Genomic DNA, 22,462 nt, shown 5'->3' on the forward strand with positions numbered 1-22,462 from the left:
CATCATGGGAACAGGGCAGAACAAACTACCAAGCCAATTCTTCACTGGAAAGGAGACAAGCTTCCGGGGACCGGTTTCTGGCATTTCAGCCGTCGTCGGCCTGGCTTGCTTGAATCCTGATGGTGCAGTGAGCAAGGGACTCATGTCTGAGTATACCCTGCCACACCTATAGTGGCCAAAAACGATTCAGAAAAGGGGGTGGTGATGAACAGACTGTCTGAATTAAGCAGACCACTCTTACCCAGTCCAAAGATCAGGGCTTGATCCATCACCGTTATTTAGCTCACTGCACCATCCCAGCTCAGAACCTGGCTATATGGAAATTAGTCTGTCCCTGGCGCAGTGCATCATGGGAACAGGGCAGACCAAACTACCAAGCCAATTCTTCACCGGAAAGGAGACAAGCTTCCGGGGACCGGTTTCCGGCATTTCAGCCGTCGTCGGCCCGGCTTGCTTGAATCCTGATGGTGCAGTGAGCAAGGAACTCATGTCTGAGTATACCCTGCCACACCTATAGTGGCCAAAAACGATTCAGAAAAGGGGGTGGTGATGAACAGAGTGTCTGAATTAAGCAGACCACTCTTACCCAGTCCAAAGATCAGGGCTTGATCCATCACCGTTATTTAGCTCACTACACCATCCCAGCTCAGAACCTGACTATATGCAAATTAGTCTGTCCCTGGCCCAGTGCATCATGGTAACAGGGCAGACCAAACTACCAACCCAATTCTTCACCGGAAAGGAGACAAGCTTCCGGGGACCGGTTCCAGGCATTTCAGCCGTCGTCGGCCCGGCTTGCTTGAATCCTTTATATTTCAGCACGGCGCCCAGTTTTGTCAAATAGTTCTTATTTTATTTGCAATGGTAGTGTGTGTAAAGATGGGGCCCTAGGCCCGCATGATGTAAATAACTGTGACACGGGACACCAGTTTGGGGATGGTAATTCTGGCCACGAGCACGTGCGCTCGGGGTCTTTTATTAGCAGCGTCACCTGACCCAGTGACGTCTGTGGTGGGTGGGTGTTCAGTGTAGGGTTACACTTAGAAACAACTAGACTGTGTCCTGGCAGGACACTACATCCCTCCCAAAATTTAGTGAAAGGAAAAGCGAATGTCCAACCTGCAAGAAAAACAGAATACCAGAAATGTACAGCCTCCAACAGATTCTCTTCAGGCGGTCAGCTGGGAGATGTCAAAAGTTCTGGACTGCAAAGTCAATCAGATGAGCTTCACCTCAGCGGTGTACTTCAGATCATCCTTGTCTTGCTGCGTTGACACTTATCTACAGTGTTCATCACTTGGAGCATCGGGAGCAGAATGGGTGTGACCCTTGAGGGGTCTTGCAGGTGTTCCTAGTACAGTGGATGACAAACGCTTGTTGGTTGTTGGAGACGACTGCGGCACAGGAGGTCTTTCTTTGGATTTGCTGATCTTGATGCTTTCACACCTCCGTCCGGCCAAGTAACTTCCGACTTGCCTTTCTTGCCGGACTCCTCTCTCACTGGAGCCTCGAAGACTGGCCTCTCCTGCTTGGACTCTTCTCTCACTTGAGACGCTGGAAGGACCCTCTTGCCGGACACGATGGGACCGGGTGGACCGTGCGGGGCTTCGCATGAGCCGCGCAAAAGCGTCACTGAGGAACTGCCAATGGACTCACCTCCAAGTCTCTCATGATGTCCTCGGGGGTGTTGATGTCATCCGCCAGGATGGTCTTGCCGTTAGGACATGGGTTCAGTGCCTTCTTCAGACCGTTTCTCGGTGCCAGATGTTCACCTGGGGCCTTCATGCTTCCTGTAGCCTGTCATGGAGCTGCCGCTGCTACACCTCTCCCATACAGATTCCTCTGTCACAGGAATTCCGCGGAGTCCCTTGTCCCCTGGACTGCCACTTGACCGCGTAGGCTCTGCGGGTCACTGCGGAACTTCGGACATGGCCACAGTCGAGTCTTGTGTAGTCCACAAGGGTGGATTGACTAGTGTTCGAGTATGCTCTGCTTCGGCAAGCTTCAGGTTCACGGGGCACCCATATGGCTCTTCGGTGGTTGGTCTCCTCAGGTGAAGGTTGTCGGGATTACTGGGATCAACACGGATGGTGCGATGCTCCTTTGACATCATGGATGTTCCTGTGTGCTGAATGATGTCTCTTTCTTCCTCGGTGGAGTGATGTTGTGATACTCCATTCTTCCTCTTCGTTCACTTCGTTCACTTCCTCGGCGCGGTCCGGTCTTCTTTCTTGTCTACTCATGCTAACCAGGCTTCTCCATGTTGCGGGCCCTCTACATGTTGTCCCCTTGGTCTTGTCCATCTGTCTTCCCCTGGCTTGTTGACTAGACCTGTCGTCGTATCTTCCTGTTAGTTGATCACTTCTGTTGCCTTCAATCAGGATACCCTTCCTTGGTCAATTCCATCGTGACTCTCTTGTCTCGTCGGGTTCCTTTGGCTCTACTGTTCCTCCTTCCTTTTCTTTATGGCGTCGTGCCCTTCCTTTCCATGTTCCTTCTTGCGACATGGTCTGGTCCTCTTGCTGTCGTTGGCCTTCCCGACCAGTCTTGCCCCGGCATCGTGCACTCCACCTGTTTCTCTCTGGTCTGGGCATAGCTCTCCGGCATGGTGTTCTTCTCTTCTTTGACTGGACCGTTTGTCGCGATCTTCTCTGCTGCTTCTTTTCTTTCCTTGGCGACCAGACTTGGTGGTCGGCTTTCATCTTCGGCATGAGTTGTCATGTTGTGCTATCTTCTTCGTGGTCGCTATTCACCGTCACGGTGTTTTGGCATTGACGCGCTTTGTCTGCGCGGAGGAGGGTTGTGTCACCGCTCCTGGTGCATCTCTGGTGCATGCCGCCATGCATGCTGACGATGGCACTCTGGTTGCTGCGAGACGTCGCTGTCTTTCTTGGGGACCTTTGTGCGCTGTCCCGTGGCGTTGGTGTGTCGCTGTGTAGCGTCACTCTGGCGCTCTTGATTCCTGGCGCTCCTGGCACGTTCTGGCGCAGCGCTGCGCTGTCCTTGTGTGCGGGTGTGGAGTTCTTGCTCTCCTGTCGCGTTCTTGCGCTTTGTGGTACGGTTCCGTGTTTCTGGCTCCTTCCTGGGCCTCGTGGCGTGTTCCTGCGTTGTCTCTTGGCGTGTTCCTGAAGGTTCTGGCGCTTCCCGGCGCAGTCTCCTTGCGTGTTTCTGGAGTTTTCTGGCGTGTTTCTGCGCAGTCTCCTGATGTGTTCCTTGCGCTTCTGGCGCAGTCTCCTTGCGCGTTTCTGGTTGCTGAAGGCTTTCTTGTCCAGAATACTTTCTGTTGGTTCGTCTAAGGCTTGTTCCTGTTCCTTGTCTTCCATCCTCTGCCTGCAATTGCTCCCTACGGCCACTAGATGGCAGTGTTGCCTTTCTCAGGCTTGCTTTCACTGTCCGCGGCTTCCCACAACATTGCAGGCTTCGTGCTCACTGCCCTCGTGAAAGAACACCTTCGCCGATGGCTGCTGCTCACACCCGTTCACCAGGACTCCTTCAGGATGTGGAAATAGTCCTCCTTGTTGTGGTGAGTGTTTGTGTACTTATGGGTCCCTGATCTGACGGCTTCTCCATGTGATAGCCGGTGAGTGAGTCTTATTGTATATTTTATTGTTGGCCAGGCAAAGGGCAAAACGCACGTTTGGGGTTTGGAGATCTCAACCCCCCTCCGAAATTCGCCGCTTAATTGCTTCAGCGGTGCTGGCAGCATGCGGTCTACCGGCAGTCTGTCCACTTGGTTGGGGGGCACAATGCACCTCGTGCTGAGCGTTCCAATTCGGCTCCGGATGCGAGCTGTCTCTTCCTCGCTCTCACTGCCCGCAACAGCCTCTCTGTGCACAACGCGGTGCGGGGCGGGGGATGGTCGGCGCTGTTGCCAAAACCTGCTTGCGCAGTTGGGGACAGAGTTCCTTCTAGCACAGCGATGTGTTTGCGGGTGGGCTCCGCTTTACTCACACACCGCACCTGGGCTGTGCGCTCTAGGCAGTCTTATTTTCCTGCCTGCCCCTTCTTCAGTTTCTGTGGTGCCGGCTGGTGCCGCCTTCACTATCTCTCACCCTGCCGCCGCAGCTCTGCACTTCACACGCTGCGCGGGGTGGGGGGGTGATAGCGCTACTCTGTGTAGCCGCGGGTGGGCTCCGCTCAGCTTGTCTTTCACGCTCTCTCACCCTCGCAGTGGCAGCCGCGCTCCACACATGCTGCGCTGCGGGGTTGGGGGGTAGGAGACGCTGCAGGCAGGCCGCGGGTGGGCTCCGCTGGCGCTGCTCTCTTCAATGTTCATAGGGGGCCGCCATAACTATGCGGGTGGGCACCGCTTACGATCACAGTCATAAGGGGGGTCGCTTCAGGCTTGCGCGGCCCCCCAGGCAGTATCTCGCCCGGACTCACCTCCGGCCAGCTGGCCTTCCTCCTGCACGCGGGTTGGCTCCGCGTGGGCTCCGCGTGGGCTTGCTTTGTTTGTGGGGGCATCCATTTCTGGCTCCGCCCGGCTCTCACGTCACCCCCAGGCAGGGGGCAGCTCACGATGTGCTCACGAGGTGCGGGGTCGGCTCCCGGTCACCTCCGGCTGTGTCGCGGGGCTCCGACGTGCCCACAGGCTTCTCGGTGCGTCGCGCCGTGTTGCAGGGGGTGCCCTCTAGGCGGGCAGCTCTCTCCCCCTTTTTCCAGGATGCTTGGCAGTGGCACGCACGGGCTTCACTACCGACCTCGTCGCCATTGTAAAGATGGGGCCCTAGGCCCGCATGATGTAAATAACTGCGACACGGGACATCAGTTTGGAGATGGTAATTCTGGTCACGAGCACGTGCGCTCGGGGTCTTTTATTAGCAGCGTCACCTGACTCAGTGATGTCTGTGGTGGGTGGGTGTTCAGTGTAGGGTTACACTTAGAAACTACTAGACTGTGTCCTGGCAGGACACTACAATGTGCGTAATATTTACAAAATACCTGGCCTGCCCTTTTTGTTTTAATTGACGAGTGCTCTGGCACTTTTGTTCAGGTATTATCTGCATTTTCCTTTCGGCTTTATACTTTGTTTATTGTTGTTAAGAAAGTGCCCTGGGGGTTGGGCAAAGGATACAATTGCTGCATGAACAGCAGCTGTCGCACCAGCCAGCCCACTCCCAGCTGGAGCCTATTCAAAAACTCACAAGAGCTGAAGCCCGGGAAGCACTTCAGAGGAAAGGAAGGGATTGTCTAATATTGAGTGGATTATGCAAGAAGAGGTTCTGTCCATCCCGGCGTACTATGCTCTACTGCACGTCTCTCGCTTTCCGATATCTTCCTCACCTTTGCTGTACACAGAGATGTTGATCTATTATATAGATACATATAAAAACTGGCCCAGACTCAATCTGAAGCCCTAGTCAACCCCGCACTACCTACAGCAACCACTGCACTTGCCTGTCTTCGGTCTCTGAACTGATCGTAACTCTACACTCAGGTTTGGATATGTTCTGACTGAAAAAACTACCTACGGATTCACCAGACAACCATTTGCAATGCAATAGGTCTTGCATTTACGCGAGTTTAAGCTATTGGCATTGTAAATGACAAAGTGTTTTATTTATGTTTCAAAAACCAAAATATAAATAAAAGGCATTGTCATTTACAATGCGAATAGCTCAAACTTGCCTAAATGCGAGACCTATTGCATTGCAAATGCTTGTTTACAATACTGCTGGCACCCATGGCTGATGCATTGAAGCAATCACTGATGGTAATCTTGCACATGGTATCCACTAATTTAATTCAGTCTGATGTGGTCGTTATTAAAACACAATACCCCAGATGCATCAAAGTTATGTTTTGCGAGTCCTTAATAGCAAATTTTAAGGAATCGCTATTAAAGACTCGCAAAACGGGATGCATGTAGGAATCGCAATGTTATTTGCGATTCCTACTGATTCCTTATTTGCGATTTGCTAATTGCTAATCGCAAATAAGGAATGGCTTTCCCAATCATTCCTATGGGCCTAAAGGCCCTTAGGAATGAATGGGAAAGCCATTCCTTATTTGCGATTCGCAATTAGCGAATCACAAATGTGCTACAATTTTAAGGGTGCCAGGGTGTGCAAAGGACACCCTGTTGCACCCCTGAAATGGTAATGTTCACTGGTGTTGTGCACACACATGTCCCAAGGACATATGTGTGTGTAATATACAACTTAGAAAAATGCACTAAAGTGCATATTTCTAAGTTTTTGCTGTTTACCACGTAGTTTGGATTCGCGGTAAATAGCGACCCGAGAATGCGAATTTGCAATCTTGGAATGGTTCATGCATTGCATTTAAGGAATCGCAAATTACAATTCCTTAAATGCAATCGCAATTTGAGAACTCACAATTATTTGCGAATTCTTAAATTGCTAGTGCATGAACCCTTGATGCATCTCAAATGCCATTTTTGCGGGCGCAAACAGTCGAATTTTGCGATTCGCACCGTTTGCGCTCGCAAAAATGCTTGATGCATCTACCTGTAATAATATTATTAGCTCAAGGTAATTTTCATTGAATATAAGTAACTCCAGAAAAGGTTGAACACCCATGTCTAAAAACATCTTTACAATACAGCTTTCCAGTATTTCAAAATTATAAAAATAGTACGAAAACGTGTACAAAGATTAGTAGTAGTTACTCTTCATTTTCAAATCAACAAGAACTTGCACACACGGTCACCGCAGCAAAAACTCCAAACATACCATAACTGTGGTAGATCTGACCTTAAAAGCTGCAAAAAGGAATGAAAATAAAACCAGAGTAGCCTGGACAGCTTTGTTATGCGCAGATCAGAAGCTGCTGGAACTGAAATATTAAAGGGCATGAAGATGAAAGTGCCCCTCGAGGCCATACAGCAAAGAGTTCGGAACTGAAAGCCTTCCCGCTGAATGAAAGGCATATGACAAAGATGTGTCCAAAAAGTAGAAACCATGCAGCACAAACTGTAAATGCAAGATGTGAGGACTGCTGTTCAGTGAAACATGTTACAAAGCTAGACTACAGCATGCTGAAAGCCAGCTAGCAAGTTATAACAAAAAGTAGGAGGGGAAATCAAGACTGTCAATTTTATGAAGCATTTGATGCCTATGACCTGTATACATACGCTAAAAGTGAAACACAGGGAAAAACAAACAGAAGCAAAGAGCAATAGGTACAGTTTTAATGTAACAAAGTAAAGGAATTTCGCGAGGAAGTATCGAAGCTACGGGGTCGGAACAAAGCCACCCTGAGGGAGATCCAACGAGTGATAGGTAGACTTAACTTCGCGGCTCGGGTAATCCCGCCCGCCAGGGTATTTTCGAGGCGCCTAACAGGGCTAACGGCCGGCGTCACCCACAAGCACTCCCACATCAGGCTGAGCGCAGGCGTGAAACAGGACCTGCAGGTATGGGACGAGTTCCTACAAGATTTCAATGGGGTGCGGATTTGGAGAGAAGGGTGGGTAACGGCCGAACAGATAGCTCGTTACACGGGCGCGGCCGGAAGCCTTGGCTTTGGCGCGGTCCTGGGAAACAGTTGGTGCGCCAGCCAGTGGCCGGACGAGTGGCATGCGCAGGGGCTCACCAGGAACATCACGTTTCTAAATCGTTTTTGGCCACTATAGGTGTGGCAGGGTATACTCAGGGTATACTCAGACATGAGTCCCTTTCTCACTGCTCCATCAGGATTCAAGCAAGCCGGGCCGAAGAAGGCTGAAATGCCAGAAACCGGTCCCCGGTAGCTTGTCTCCTTTCTGGTGAAGAATTGGCTTGGTAGTTTAGTCTGCCCTGTTCCCATGATGCACTGGGCCAGGGACAGACTGATTTGCATATAGCCAGGTTCTGAGCTGGGATGGGGCAGTGAGATAAATAACGGTGATGGATCAAGCCCTGATCTTTGGACTGGGTAAGAGTGGTCTGTTTAACTCAGACACTCTGTTCATCACCACCCCCTTTTCTAAATCGTTTTTGGCCACTATAGGTGTGGCAGGGTATACTCAGACATGAGTCCCTTTCTCACTGCTCCATCAGGATTCAAGCAAGCCGGGCCGAAGAAGGCTGAAATGCCAGAAACCGGTCCCCGGTAGCTTGTCTCCTTTCTGGTGAAGAATTGGCTTGGTAGTTTAGTCTGCCCTGTTCCCATGATGCACTGGGCCAGGGACAGACTGATTTGCATATAGCCAGGTTCTGAGCTGGGATGGGGCAGTGAGATAAATAACGGTGATGGATCAAGCCCTGATCTTTGGACTGGGTAAGAGTGGTCTGTTTAACTCAGACACTCTGTTCATCACCACCCCCTTTTCTAAATCGTTTTTGGCCACTATAGGTGTGGCAGGGTATACTCAGACATGAGTCCCTTTCTCACTGCTCCATCAGGATTCAAGCAAGCCGGGCCGAAGAAGGCTGAAATGCCAGAAACCGGTCCCCGGTAGCTTGTCTCCTTTCTGGTGAAGAATTGGCTTGGTAGTTTAGTCTGCCCTGTTCCCATGATGCACTGGGCCAGGGACAGACTGATTTGCATATAGCCAGGTTCTGAGCTGGGATGGGGCAGTGAGATAAATAACGGTGATGGATCAAGCCCTGATCTTTGGACTGGGTAAGAGTGGTCTGTTTAACTCAGACACTCTGTTCATCACCACCCCCTTTTCTAAATCGTTTTTGGCCACTATAGGTGTGGCAGGGTATACTCAGACATGAGTCCCTTTCTCACTGCTCCATCAGGATTCAAGCAAGCCGGGCCGAAGAAGGCTGAAATGCCAGAAACCGGTCCCCGGTAGCTTGTCTCCTTTCTGGTGAAGAATTGGCTTGGTAGTTTAGTCTGCCCTGTTCCCATGATGCACTGGGCCAGGGACAGACTGATTTGCATATAGCCAGGTTCTGAGCTGGGATGGGGCAGTGAGATAAATAACGGTGATGGATCAAGCCCTGATCTTTGGACTGGGTAAGAGTGGTCTGTTTAACTCAGACACTCTGTTCATCACCACCCCCTTTTCTAAATCGTTCCCGATAATTGTGGCACTGACCATCTGGAGAGAAAAAATAAAAAACCTGAAACTCACGCTGTGGTCAGATAACATGGGAGTAGTGCAGGCCATTAACAGAGGCGCAGCGAGATGCCCGGACATGCTGAGGCTAATGCGACGGTTAATTAAATTACAACTGGAAGGGAACCTGGAGCTGAAAGCACGCCACATGCCAGGGTCAGAGAACTCGGCAGCAGATGCACTCTCCCGGTCCCAAATGAAGCGGTTCAGAGAACTGGTGCCCGGGGCGGACAAGGAGATGACCCCCTTTCCACCGTCCCTCTGGGACCTGGGGGAGTAGACTTATCCTGGCTAATAGGGCAATCACTTACCGTGGAGGCTAACAGAAATTCGTACAATGGGCATTCAAGTCGAAGAAAACGAGATCGTGGGCCCAGGCGCATTTGTCCGCCATCGCCCATTTTGCCAGGCTTTACACAGGCGAGGACCCCACTACCTCGGCCTATCTAAAGACGGCCTTAAAAGGCTGGAGGAGGGTTAAAGGCAAAAAGAAGGACAACAGGCGTCCCATCGATTTCGCCAAGCTGGGGCAGCTCCTTGGAGCCCTCACAGGCTTAATATCAGATAAATATGAGCTGCTGCTATTTAGGGCGGCATTCACTATGGCCTTCTTCGGAGCATTCCGAATCAGCGAATTAGTAGCCCCCAGCAAGTCGGGCCCAGCGCAGCAATGCCTGCAGGCAAGAGACATTAAACCAATGGAGAAGGCAGTGGAACTAACGCTGAGACAGTCCAAAACGGACAGGGCAAAGAGGGGGACGACGATACGTCTCCATTGCATCCCAGAGGCGGGGCTCTGCGCGGTATGCTGGCTATTCAGGTACATGGGGGCTCGACCAGCTGGTGAGGGCCCCCTCTTCATACATAAGGATGGAAGGAACCTGAGTAAGTTCCAGTTTACAGCCATAATGCGCCAAGGCCTTGGTAAAGCCGGGTATCGCGCGGCATCGTTTGCCCCTCACTCATTCAGGATCGGCGCAGCGACCTCGGCAGCGCAGCATGGCATGCCAGAGGACAGGATCCAGGCGGTGGGCAGATTGCGCTCCAGGGCGTACAAGTCGTACATACGCCCTCACCTCGTATAAAAAAAATTTAAAAAAAGAGAGAAAGCCCCGAGGGGGGAGAAGGGGAGGTAGTCACTTTGGGATGCCGCACGGCAGGGTGATAGCACCCCCCCTCGTAAGTACACACGGTGCGCAGAAAGCCACCTAACAGAATGCTTTCTCTCGACAGGGGGACGCCCGCGGCTGGTCTGGGTGGTGGGACACTCCTTCATGTCCCGGATGGAGTCTTGGTGGCGGCAAGGGGGCCGCAGCATAAACAGGCCCAAATCGACGTACATCCGGTGGATAGGGCAGCCAGGTATGAGATGGGAGCATCTACTGCCGACGCTGGACGGCCTCATGGCAGATTCGGCCTGGCTGCCCGACGTCCTGATCATCCACCTTGGGGGCAACGACCTGACCCGGCTAGGGGAAAAGCAGTCGGGCAAGCCATCCAAAAGGATCTCACCAAGACAGCAGCGTGGCTGGGACCCACAACGGTAGTCTGGTCCGAAATGATCAGCAGGAAACATTGGAGAGGTGCCGATTCCAACAAGGCCGTCGATAACGCAAGAAGGAAACTAAATGTTGCGATGCACAAGTTTTGCCTCGCCAATGGCCTGGAATCAGTCCGGCACGGCCTCATCCACCCGGGCCGCCCGGAACTCTACGGGCAAGACGGGGTGCACCTCTCCGAAAAGGGGATGAAGGTGTTTTGGGATAACTTGTGGGGTGCAATGTCACTCGCAGGTTGCAACTAAAAAAAAAAAAAAAAAAGGAAGATATGGAGAAAGGTGGGAGCCACGAACCAGGTGCAGGGGGGGAGCCGCAGTGAGACGTGAGCCTCCCTGCGGCGTGGCGGAAATCCTACACTGGTTGGCTAAGAAAACACACCGGCGGGCGGTGTGTAAGAGGATGGCCACTCACTTTTGAATGCCGCACGGCAGGGTGACGTGGCGGCATAAAGGAGGGGAGTAACAGGAGGAGACGGCACTCGCGGCCCAGACCCGGCCGGACGGCAGGGCGCAATTGGTAGCGAGCTGGGGACCTAACTCCCGACAGGAAAGCTCCCCTCCGCAACACGCAGAAGGCGTGGGCAACCAACCACTGGAGCACCAATAGACTGGCAACAAACTGGTTTGTGTACAAGCCCCATTTTCGAACTAAGGAGGGCACAAAAAAGACTGACACCTGTTATCACAAGATGGTGTCATAATGTGTAATATGCCAATTATGATTGATGAGTAATGTTCGCAAAATGGAAGATTGCTTGAAACCAGTTTGTGTTATTAATATGTCTTTGGTTATTAATAAACTGCGTCCAACAACAACCATTACTAATACCAGTTATTGTTGGCTGACATTATTTCCCACCAATGGCAACAGCAGAATGCGGGGGCCGGTAAGTATGTATGCTTGGGTCTCCGCAGAATAGGCACATGCGAGGGTTATTGCAGAGGCCGCCGCACCCTCCCGTAAGGGTGGGGGAGGCTTGAAGGCCAGCGCCATAACCCTCGTGGTGCCACCAGCGGGGGTAAACTGGTTCTGGGCGCTTCGATGCGCACAGGAACCAGCGGAAGCGGGGTGCGCACCAGCCACCCGACCGGAAGTGACCGGTTGACCTGAGCGCCCCCAAAGGGCGCCCAATGGTCAACCTGGCTTTATTTGAACCCCCCAATCAGGGGGACTCACCTGAGGCCTGCATGGAGGGCTCAAGAGGATTTAAGCGACGCCGCCCTCCCAGCAGAAGCACAACGCATTCGAGGAGCTGGGAGAACGGCGCGACAGCAACAACGACTGAAGCCCACCCACCCACACCTAAGGAACAGCAAAAGTCGCAGTGCTGGATAAGGGAAGGGGCGTTAGCGGAAATCCTACACTGGTTGGCTAAGAAAACACACCGGCGGGCGGTGTGTAAGAGGATGGCCACTCACTTTTGAATGCCGCACGGCAGGGTGACGTGGCGGCATAAAGGAGGGGAGTAACAGGAGGAGACGGCACTCGCGGCCCAGACCCGGCCGGACGGCAGGGCGCAATTGGTAGCGAGCTGGGGACCTAACTCCCGACAGGAAAGCTCCCCTCCGCAACACGCAGAAGGCGTGGGCAACTAACCACTGGAGCACCAATAGACTGGCAACAAACTGGTTTGTGTACAAGCCCCATTTTCGAACTAAGGAGGGCACAAAAAAGACTGACACCTGTTATCACAAGATGGTGTCATAATGTGTAATATGCCAATTATGATTGATGAGTAATGTTCGCAAAATGGAAGATTGCTTGAAACCAGTTTGTGTTATTATTATGTCTTTGGTTATTAATAAACTGCGGCCAACAACGACCATTACTAATACCAGTTATTGTTGGCTGACATTATTTCCCACCAATGGCAACAGCAGAATGCGGGGGCCGGTAAGTATGTATGCTTGGGTCTCCGCAGAATAGGCACATGCGAGGGTTATTGAGAGGGGAATGTCCCTGCATAGTATATAGGCATTTTCATCTACCATGAGTGACAGACTAACTTCAAACATAGCATCTTGAATTTTATTTTGGCCCTGGCATCTTGCTAACCTAGTATGTGCACAGGGGCCTAGGCATGTCTCTGCCATTGCGAAGTTGATGACCTGTATTGTGATCTGGTGAAGTAAGCCTACATTGTGGACATAGTTGACATAAGATTACTGTCCCAGTCCTAGTTGTAGCACATGGTGGTGGTGGGTTGTCAGTGAGTGTGTGGCCTACTGGTTTCTATAGTATAAGGGTCCACAGTTATGGAGCTTAGTTGTTCCTAGGCATTGACATTCGGTTAATGGTAAGGTGAAAGGAGGAACAGCAATTTCTGTTGTTCTAAGTGAGAACATTTCTAGATTAGGCCGGCTCCTTTGTTGCCCCTGAATACTGCTTATAAAGACTGCTGACAGCGAGATGCAAAAACCTTACATCTCATTGTGTCTATGTTGCAAGATTTCCTGCATCAGCTGCAGCCCCATTGTAATCTGCTGTGAGAAGCAAAAGACTGGTATGTGAAGTGCAAACTAAAAAGGACACTTGAAAGGAGAATCACCCCAAATGGGCTCTGAAGTTTCAGACCGTGGATCCACATTCCTTGTCTACAAAATGTACTTACAAATGGGATTCAAAACACTCTACTTTGTTCCAGTTCTAAGTTCTTCTTGACCAAGGAACACACTCCTCTGCAGAGTATTCAAAGAGTTGCTGTGTAACCAGGGCTGATGTCTATCTGACAGCCAGTCTCCTAGAGGCGAGGAGAAATTTCAAAGTCTGTAATTTTTGCTGGAGGATCAAAGTGCTTGTCTAGTGCCTAGAAGCCTGCCTGCTTACTGAAAGGGAAGGCATGTCTCTTGCCCTGCTAGAAAAGAGGCTGTCTGAAAGTGAAAGCCCAGTGTGTTCCCAGCACGAGGAACATTAAGAGAAACAGACTGTATTAGAGAGTGCAGCCTGGTGTGACCCACAGTATGAATGAGTCCCCTGATCTCTGCGTGGTTGGCTGAGAATTGTACACAAAGACTTTACCAAACCTAAGTGTGCCTTGTCCACTGACAGATGCTGCAGACCATGAGCAGGTGCTGCTGCTGAAATCAAGGAAGACAGGTTGCCGCAGAGTGGAGCCCAGTAGGCCTACGAGGCCACCATCACAGATTGCTTCTGAATTAAGCCAGTCAGTCTGGGAGGCCTTAACCACTGTAATAGTCATGCCATGCTCTCAGACCTGCCCTGTTTTGATAATTCATCAATGCTGATCATGACCACTGAGTGGAAATCTAAGGCCTCAGGATGCTGAAGGAGTCATGCCATGAGCCCTGAACCTACCACACTACAATCATCTATCAATGCCAGGGCCGAAAGGGGCTGCCACAGAAAGAAAAGGTGACAGCATATACCCATCACTGTACCTAACCTGCGGGATCACTGCACAGTCTTCGGATGCGCCAGGTGCAAAAGACTTATATGCACTCTGAGGAAGTCTAACACAAAGATGTGACAATTTCTGCCACAATTAAGCCTGGGGAAAAAAATGATGATTGGGCTGCACATCTACGTCCTGTGTGGATGAACAGTGACCGACTCTGCATATTTACATAATTTGTGCCTCTGTCTCAAAATGCAGGAACTGTAACGGCTAAGATCTTCTTAGTGGGTATAGAATACTGAAGCAATGGGGTGTAGCACTTACTGATGACACAACCAAGGATACAACTATGTATGTGATAACCAAAACACATTGTGTAATATTTAGATTACCTCCTTGAGAGGTCTAGAACTGTTCATCTTCACTACCTTGAGAATCAAGTGTGGAAAGTGTTTTAATTGGCTGAGTTTGCAGAGACATTTTTTAAAAAAATGTTATTGAGCAGAATGAAAAACATACAAGAAGGTAGTTAAAAAATGGATATACTAATACAATTCATACTATACAATCCTTTTCATTAGAGAGAACATTTAATCATCACAGATTTTATGAATTTGAAAGAGCTCATTTCATATAAACTAAAGTGCAAGTGCTAAAGTGCCATAGATCTGACAGATATGTTACCTCTGGAAATCCTTTGCCATTTGATCAAAATATAATTCATACTAAACAATCCATTTGATTAAATAGAAAATGTAAACATCACAAAAATTATGTAATTGAAAAAGATCATTTCATATAGACTAAAATGCAAGTGCTAAAGTGCGATAGATCCGACGGATATGTTACCCTTAGAAATCCTTTCCCTTTTGATCAAAATTCAATTCATACTATATAATCCTTTTCATTAAAAAGAAAATGTAATCATCACAAATGATATGTATTAGAAAAGGATAATTTCATATAAACTAAGGTGCAAGTGCTAAAATGCCAAAGATCCGACCGGCATGATACCCCTAGAAATCCTTTTTCATTTGATCAAAATACCATTCATACTAAACAATCCTTTTCATTAAAGAGAAAATGTAATCATCACAAATATGTATTTGAAAATGATCATTTCATATAGCCTAAAGTGCAAGTGCTAAAGTGCCTTAGGTCCGACTGACATGTTACCCCTAGAAATCGTTTTCCATTTGATCCAACTACAATTTCTATTATACAATCTTTTTTATTGCAGAGAAAATTTAATCATCACAAATATGGTAGATAAAAAAAATGTCCCTCCCAAATTCCCTCCATAATCATTTCATGTAGACTAAAGTGCCAGTGCTAAAGTGCCATAAATCCGACAGATGTATTCCCTCTGAAGATCCCTTTCCATTTGATCAAAATATTTCCAGACTGAAATAAATTTTTTAATAGCTCCCACACTTTTCGCTTAAGCTTCTTCATAGGTTTTTACTCGTTTAATTTTATTATACCATTCGAGAAAGGCTTTAGTTGTTTTCCAATTCTGGAGAATCAGTGAACCTGCCACCAAGAATGAGATTGTAAAAACAATTCCCCTCCCTCTTGTTAAAACCTGAATTTGGCTCTGTTTTAATAAACCAAACAATGCCACCTCTGGCTCAGGTGGTATATTGCTCCCGAGGGCACGACTGAGTTCAGCACACATTTTCACCCAGAACTGGATCAACCTTGAGCATGTACAAGAAACATGTAGCCAACCGGCCCCCCCCCCAACCTGCTGGCAACGAAAACACTTATTTTCAACCTCTGGATATATTTTATGCAAAGCATATGGGGTGTAATAAGCCGTCCTTCAGGACAGAAACGCCATTCTTTTGAAGTTTGCGGCTCTCAGTGCCTTACTGCATTATAAGAAATAATTTGCCACTCTCTAATTTAAAAATTGCAAGACAATTCTTGTTTTATTTTTTCCAGAAAATTGGTAACGACAAAGGGCTCCCCTTGATTTTGGAAAACTTGATACCAATTCCCTATACCTCGCAGTTTAGTTCTATATTTCCTGGGGGTATATATTTATTTATCAGAGATCTTACCTGGAGGAAGCTAAAATAGAGTAACCTGCTCTGTATACCGCATCTCGCCTGAACCTCCTCCCAGTTAATACATCTACCTCCTATTATGAAGTAGCTTAGCTCTTTAAAACCTTTTAATTCCCAAAGTTTAACATGGCTGTTGCGAATGTAAAGGCCCAAACTTCTGGTGTCTGTCAAGCCCAGATATTCAAAACCCGAAGACTGGGCCTATTAAGAATACCATTTCTGAAGTCTACTAGTAAGTGCTTGAAGCGTCTTGCATCTTACTTTTTTAGGAAGTGTTGATGTTTTTAAGAAGACCAGAAGGTGAGTTCCAGCTTCATGAACCATCTTACTGAGAACAAAGCTGTCCAAAGATCCCTTGTTATCAAGCAGCCGAACCACTATATCCATAAACGCTGCTTCATAATAAGTATAAATATGGGGGAGTGCCAGCCCACTCCAGCTAGTACCGAGTTGAAGGATTGATAGTTTTGACCTTCATGCTTTTTTATTCCAAATAAACTGGGGAAATATTTTTTCCAATTCTCAATAATAAACTGCATTGCCTTTGATCGGGATATTTGAAAAAATAAAGATTAATAAGGGTAGTACTGACATCTTTATTAGAGCAACACACCGTATCAAAGTAAGGGGAAGAAGAATCCACTTTCCCAATTGATCTTTAATTTTACTCACTGTTGCTTCATAACTTTACCTAAATAAATATGCATAATGGTTTGAGAAGTAAAATTCCCAGATAACGAATCAGCTCAGGAGAATAAGCTTGTTGTTTTAAATTGTCTGGGAGGAAATTACAGCAGACATTTAACACCAATACTTCAGTTTTTTAATGATTGATTTTATATCCACCAATCAACTCAAACTCAGTGAATTCCCTTAAAATCCTATCAATACGACGTCATCTGCGAATAATTTTATTTTCGACATCCCCTCTAATGGAGTTTTTATATCTATATTATCCAGAATACTAATGGCCAGAGGTTCGACGAAGAAGGTAAATAAAACTGGCAACAAAGGGCACCCCTGCCGGGTCCCCCATCTAATATCTATTGTGCCTGCCGATTTTGAATCTATCCTAATCTGAGCCTGAGCTCCTTTGTATATATTCTGGAGCATAGCAATAGTTTGCGCCGGAAACCCAAACTTTTCAAGGCCATAAAATAGCTCACCCCAATTCACAAGGCCAAATACCTTCTCAGCATTGACCATCATTAGTATTGCGGAAGTTTGGTGGATATTAAAATAGTAAATTGCTTGAATTAAATAACCAGTGTTCGACGACATTGACCGGCCTACTATAAAGCCAAATTGATCTGTATGTATTGCATATTGTGCCACTGAGGTGAATCGATTGGCCCATATTTTCATCAGTAATTTATAGTCTACATTTAGGTGGTTGATCGGCCTATAAGAGCCGACCCCCCTAGGACTTTTGCCCTTCTTAACAAATCTAACTATTGTAGATTCTTTAAAGGCCGCTGGAACGTCACCTCCCACTTTAACATGATTGAAGAGCTCGAACAAGAATGGTACTAGCTCTTCCGAAAAAGCCTTGTAAAATTCAATCGGGAGACCGTCATTTCCACAGGTATTACCTCCAGGCATTTAAGCCAAGGCCCTGGAGATTTCTTCTGCTGAAATATCGGCCATTAAAGTATCTTTCTTTGCAGAGACATACTAATAATGACCCTAGGACACAAGTAGCAAATGACCTCCACTGCCATAGTTGGGTCACAGTAACCATGTCTCCTTTGTTGTCAGTGTCTGACAATAGGTATCTGAGGTGTGGTGGCTTTCGTAACCCACTTGATATCTGATCAGTAGCTTGTTTGGCTTTTTAGGATGGGCATGGACAGTGAGCAGAATTCTGTGACTGATGTAAACATACCACATAAAACTATAGCAGATTCAATGTTGTTCCATTTTATCACATAACCCACCAAGGAGCTCCTTATAACTCCCTCACACGTTGTTTGCTCTTTAATTTGAACAAATGTTTTCTTCAAAAAAGAGAAGGGAACCTCCAGCAAGCTCGAAAAAAGTCTCTGTCTTGCTTTTAACCCTGTTCTACCCCTACGTACTCACAGGCATGTTTTTTTCCTGCCTTTTCTGTATTCCTGTACCTCTTCTCCCATAAGTAGTTCGCTTCACCTCACACTGCGGTCTTGCCTCGGTATCCATCTGTTCACTTGCTTGTCTGAGTAATAGCCTTGTTCGTGGCAGGCAGGAAGGTTTACCAGGGAAGCAATAAAACTAATAATCAGTTAGTATCAAGCATGTTTGTTTTTGTTCCCCAGTGTACCGGAACGGCAGTAGGGCGGCACTAACATTGATGTATAACTTCTAGATGTTATTACTATGGAGGGAATTTCTTTTATTTCTAGGATGCCACTCATTTTCTGAGACTAGTAATTAGGTTGCTAGAAAAAGGCTGAGCATCTCCTTTCCCTTCCATTTGAAAGAAGGTCTGCCAGCCTTAGGCCTGTTGCATCCACAGCTTCTCGGACACCTGGGTGCCTAAGCACCACTGTACCCTGCAGGGCCCCATGGCTCTCAGGGCTTAGAAGGTGCCATAGGAGGACTTCAGCTGTGGACTGGGAGAGTCTCTTACCCAGACTGTTTCCTCTCATGCACCTGGGCTTTTTGCTGCTACTCTTCTTTCTTCAACTCCAAAACGCCAGTCACCTGCCTGTGGGAGTCTAGCTGCATTTTAAGGCGACTCCCCAGCTAGTCCAATTCAGGTTTTCATTCCCTTTTCTTTTCCTTTGCATCATAGCTGTTCCTCTCTTGGTTTATTCCTGAGTTTCCGAATCCATTATGTTTCCTGTTATGTGGTGTCTGATGTAATTTTCTTTCCCTATTCTTTCACTGGTCAAAGACCTCAGTCTTGTGGGAGGATGTGTTGCAACAAAGCTGTGTTCCTCCACTTGCTGATCCTGACTCTTCACTCTGGGGACTTCCTCGTCTGGATTCCTGCCTCCTAGTTTTCTCCAACCCTGTAAAGACTTCGCCAGCAAGAAGCTTTTATGTCTTAGGTGTTTCTTCCCTAGAAAGTTGCAGCTTCCCGAGGGCACTTGCCTAACACCCATTCAGGTGTGTGGTGACATCATGACTTTCAGAAAGAATCACCCTTACACTGGACAGCGGAACACCTAGATCTAGATTACAGGCAAGTGCCCAGCCCTGAACAAGGACAGAAGTAGAGAATGTGTAGAGATTGCATCACACCAGCATTCTGCATATTTTTTCAGCTCCATCGCTTCTTTGGTTCTTGTGTAGCTGAAAGATTGTCTTGCCATAAGAAAGTCAGTGCAATATCTACGTCAGATAGGGGGATTAGACAAGGATCTAGATATACTTGCAACTCATAAATCCGAGCCCATTGGGTAACTTTCTAAAATCTGCATGATCCATCTTTCACGTGAAACATTTTTTTCATTTAGCATTGTTTTTGGTGCATGTGTGTTTTACTTGATTCATCGTTGATAAGCATATTAGTCGGGGAAGAGTTAGTCACATTGCTTCTCGTGTGATTTGGCTTTTGCAGTTGCTAACTTTTAATGTCTATTTATTCTTCCCAAGATGGCTAGATGATTTCTTTGACATGTTTTGTTCTCTCCTGAATAATGTATGACTGTTTTGTGCACTCAAGTTCCATGGGGAACATTCACACTGAGTTTGAAGAATTTCATGTTGGGTAACCTGATAAAGATGTGAAATATTTGAGACTTTTCTTTGTCTACTCCTGTGAGATTTTTCTTGAGTTAAAAATAGATAAGATCCGTGGAAGCTAATGTTTATTTTAACTTATAACGCACAGGAATCACCTTAGGAGGGATATCTGGAACTGAATTTCAAATTGAATTTTGCTTAATCAACTGGTGGGAGGTAGGCCATCACTGCAACAATTAAAACGTGTTAAAAGTAAAGTTCCTTTGGCTAATATCTCCATTTTCTCTTTCGTGCAGGTCATGTGCGACTTCTATCATTTAAAGGAAGCAAAGTTAATGCCAAGATATGCAAAACGTGGAATCCTTTCGGGGATTCACTCTGTAGAAAACAAGACTTCCCTTTTCCTTTGGAATTGGGTGCCATTATTTTATTTGTCTTTGTTTATCTTTTTGTGCTTATGTTTCGCAGAATAGTGCTACATTATGTAAGAACTGCTGCAGTGCATTCAGTGTGAGAGCGAGCAGGACTGAGTGATCGGCTTACAACAGTAAAGCCACTCTTGCTTACCATATTTTTGACATTTCCTTGGAAGCCTGATGAGTGCATAAGCTATCTCATTGACATGGATGTTCCAGGACACAGGTACATAAAGACAGGCCTGCATCACCCTATCTCAAAATCACCCTCATAGATAAAGTTATGAGACTGAGTTCGAGCACAGATCAGACAAACTGTGGATAGTCCTATGCTGCCTCTAAATATCCACAGCCATATCCTGTGAATGAATATCTGACCGAGTCACCAAGAATTGGTTGTCTATCAACAACCCGAGCTCCATCTAACGCTCATGCAGAAAAAACTGAACTCTGCCCAGCAGATGCAAGCAACCACAGATTCAAGCTTCAATAGTCAACCTGCACAGCTTCACCACAGGCAATGTGGAATTGATTGGATCCATTATTGACTCTGACTTTACCTTGAAATTTGTTCTCCCAAAAAAACAACATCAGAATAACACTGCAAGCCCTGGTCATCTCCTACCTGCATAAAAACAATGCTCAGTTCTATGGCCTCCCAAGTACCTGTTGGCACTCCTGATTGACATTTTACATGCTGCAGCATGTTGTATCAAGGGATACAAGATATTTAAGCACACTTACTAATCACTAAATGAAGTACAATGACACTCTGTCTGGTCTCTTGTCATCTTCTATCCCAGTTATATTACATAGAAGGCCATCAGGAATTGTATTCCTACATATCTGGCCAAATGTAATAAATCTAAGTTGGTGGTCCTAGGCCGGAAAGTGGTTCTCAGCCTGGGGTAATTCCTGGGGCCACTGTACTGTTAATTCCTCAACTCGGTATCCCTTATTAGGACTTGACTCTCAGGGTAGTGAGGCAGATCAGTCCAAGGCTGATTTAGAGGAGGTACTCTAGGCTAGAGCAATGCAACAAATAACACTCAAAAAATTGCTGTCCATTAAGTGATTTTTCTCATAAAAATGAAAAGTACTTTCCAAAATGGCAGATGGAAATACATATGATCAAATGCTGCAAATGGTCTGAGAACTAAGAGAGGACACACACTAATGAAGGTCCAACAGATCCGATAACCTTCTAAATGTACCCTGGGCCCACTTTAATGGGTACAACTTGAACAGTCTGTGCACCAGCATGTAACCCTAAAACAAAATATATGCCCCAGAAACCTAATATGAAATGAGGAGTGCATTTAAGGTGTCGCCACAAATTTTTAAAGCAAAAGTCCAGACAACCATAATGCAAATTAATAGTAAGACACATGGAAATAGTTCAATTTTTCAATAACATCAATAATGTATTCTGTGATTTACAATTAACAAAACCTAAATCAATAAAGTAACCAACGTGGAGTATGAGTCCTCCATCTACCTTTCTACTGACTGCAAAGTAACTACAGAAGATAGTAAAAAGGATCCATACACCCATTACACACAGGACTCAATACCAAGACTGCGTGGATTAACAGGAAAACTTACTCGCGTCATAAAATCATCCACCTGGAAGACTTTTTGCGACTGGTCTAGATCGATGTAAGAGTGGTAGGGCTTCCACCTCTTGCACCAGAGTAGCCCCAAACACTCCCAAAATTCTATTGCGATGCTCCTGAGCTTCTGGGGCGATAGTGTGAGCCACACATACAAATTTTTTAAACATGGCCCCACTACCTTCTCTGTCCTCTGCCATGCTCTCACGCACAGGTGATTTTTATCAGGAGGATAGCGGCAATGGAGAATTATACATTTTTCCTTTCTTTTTATTTGTAGGCCTCTTCTTTTTTTATGAATCAATTGCACCTGCCCTATGAGTAAGGGCACCCAGGCACTATGTTCACAGGTCACAAGAAAGTACAGGCTGATGCAGCCAAGCCACATGGTTCTGCTGTCCATCTTGCACACTGCTGAGTGTGGGAGAAGGAGCTTCTATTTCTTCATCCTCTCCCACTCACTGGCTGAATGGGCACAGAAGACAAATGGCAGTCTTACTCCCTTGTTTCTGGGCACAGGGAATGTGCCCACCTATTCAGGTTTTCTTTAATTCTGCCTGGGGTTAATGCGCATGGTGCACCTGAAGCATTAATACCCTCAGGGCACTGGCCCTCTTTGGTGCTGAAGAGTTAGGAGGCTCTTATCGCTCCTGTTGGATTCGTATTTCCAGGCATTTTGTCATCTTTTACAATCTATACAATGAATTGCATGTATCGGTTTGACATGTTTTCACATGTTTGTGTTCATGTTATTCTGCTTAT

The 22,462-nt window shown here is 47.0% G+C and overlaps 1 protein-coding gene across 1 annotated transcript in view; it reads right to left on the reverse strand.

Moving 5' to 3' along the window:
* LRRC2 (leucine rich repeat containing 2) overlaps positions 1-22,462 on the reverse strand; it is a 1,061,896-nt gene that overhangs the window by 905,541 nt on the left and 133,893 nt on the right. The gene's annotated exons all lie outside the window — the stretch shown is intronic.

Source organism: Lissotriton vulgaris, chromosome 3_1 (genome assembly GCF_964263255.1).
Source record: "Lissotriton vulgaris chromosome 3_1, aLisVul1.2, whole genome shotgun sequence".
NCBI lineage: Eukaryota > Metazoa > Chordata > Amphibia > Caudata > Salamandridae > Lissotriton > Lissotriton vulgaris.